Here is a 2,308-nt window from a genome sequence, read left to right on the forward strand (position 1 = left end):
TTGAATATCAGTTTAACACAAAAAATATTCAAATACCACAATTATATTATGCTAAATCAATACTCGAATATATTAAAACATTTAACACAAAATTTTAACAAGGACGTAAGTAGATCGTTTCAAGAACATAAGTGCAAAATATTTTTATTGTGAAAAAAATAAAAATGATGAATAATGACCACTCGATATATACTTGTAGTGTTAATCACACAGCACGAGATCGCAGGGTCGACGCGCGCGGCACGCGTTCGCGAACGTGCACGCACGCGCGACGCACCGCGTCGCGACGCGGGGCGACGCACCCATACGCGGATAGAGCGGCGGGCGTGCGATCCGTACTCATTCGATTTCAGTCAGTTGAAAGCGAAAACCCGCTTAGCGTTCACGCCGCCGTGCCTCGACGCACGCTGACGCACGCACGCACGCTGCATACGCACGCACGCACGCACGCACGAACGTTCGCGCGAGATCTTGTCCTATTTATTGACATTGCGTTGAATTCAACGTACGCATCGGCCGCGGAACTCGACATCTCGTTACGGGACCGAGTCACGAGCTCGCGGCGCGTGCCGCATCGCGCCGCGTCGTGTCGCGTTGTATTCGCAATTTTTTATTTTCATGCTAGACAGCGACGCGGCGTCATATGTCGTATGATTGCTGTGGCGGCGACGGCCGCGTCGCCGGCGAGTCGCTTGGCGCCGCCCTGCGCGATACGTTGCATCTCATTCGCGAGGGTCTGCGCGAGCTACTCGGCGTCGATACGCAACACCGTTCGTGGATGCTTCCTCTCGTCGTCCTCGCCGTCGCCAGCCTGCTGCTGGTCGCCGGTCTGTTCGTCACAGGGCGCTACCACGTCGCATCGAAAGTCACTAGATCGCTAGACAGGAATAGAACGATATCGCCAGCGTTCGACGATTACGAGCATGACGAACGATAAAAATACTCCGCCGCCGGCTGTCAGCGACTGGAGCACACGCGACGCCTGTAAACGCGAGAGTTGTGAGCTGTAATCTCTCCCGGCGAGGCTTTATCATTTGGAATGACACGAGTGCGTCGGTGCGAGCCCCTGGGACTCTGCAGAACGCCAGAATGCGGATCGTTCAAGGACTTGGTCGGAGACGGACTCACGTTGCACTTTGGAAAGTCACTAGAGCGTATCGCGACAGAGTGTATTCGGCGATACGTGACAGCCGCCGGTTTTGCAGTGGCGTGAATTATTTCCTCTTTCTTACAAAAATAAACAGCTATGAAAGTTGCGCAATTGCGTATTTATATCGACCTAACACTTGGCTTATTATATCGCTCGCTAGCCTAAAAACGTTTCACAAACATTTTCGTACGTCCCGTCGCGTATGAAACACGTAATGTGAAATCTACAAACATTCCTGCCGTTTACTATCTCCCACAATTGTTCGCTCAATAATCGCCCGTTTGCCGACGTGAACGACGCGTTCTTCAAAATGAAACGAAATCAAACGTTTATTCATTAAGACGAAATCATTTATTTCCCGTAAACTCGGAGGAAGAATTTTGCCTACATCTAACGATTATTATAGTCATTATATAAAGTCCTTCTGAAATCATACAGTTCCTATTTAATGCTCTCGACGAAATTGTTTTCATCGTCGCGGCGATGTGTATGTATACGATCGTAACGATTCATCTCACTCGCGCAAATGTCATGCGCGAGCTTGGCCCGTCGCCTAGAAACGCGCCGTGCAAGCATTACATCTCCCCCCCGTCCTCGGCTCGACATCGACTGCGTATAATTCAAATTCAATCGCCGCCAACTCATCCCGCGGAAGTGCAATATGGCGGGCGCGGCACTGGCCGCCGCTGATTCGATTGGCGCGTGCGCGCGCCACGCGGCTCCGTCGGCGGCACGCTGATCACGTGACCGCGGCCGCTCCGCGGTAACTTCAGTTCGAACGCGCGCGGCTATGGTGTATCACGGAGCGTCGAGCGCCAGCGGCATATTCTTCACCGTTTTCGTCTCAGTAGCCGTCGACGACGTCGCAGACTCATCGACGACATGCGTGAATGAACGAGCGACCGACGTGAGAAGATGCGACGACTGCCGTGGCGTCGCGACGATCCGCATCCTACTACCTGCCAATTCACAACGAGGTAAGTGCGCCCCTTATTCACTCGCGCGGCCATTATCGTCGCGCGCGTTTTTCTTCGCGCGAAAATTCTCAGAAAAAAGATGACGCGGATACGAAATCGTATCGTAGTACTTGCCTATAACGATCCATTTTAATGCACATTTTTTTTCCTACAATCTTTCTCGCGTTATTTTGCGTTTCGG

The sequence above is a fragment of the Trachymyrmex septentrionalis genome, unplaced genomic scaffold (genome assembly GCF_001594115.1).
Source record: "Trachymyrmex septentrionalis isolate Tsep2-gDNA-1 unplaced genomic scaffold, Tsep1.0 scaffold107, whole genome shotgun sequence".
NCBI classification, from domain to species: domain Eukaryota; kingdom Metazoa; phylum Arthropoda; class Insecta; order Hymenoptera; family Formicidae; genus Trachymyrmex; species Trachymyrmex septentrionalis.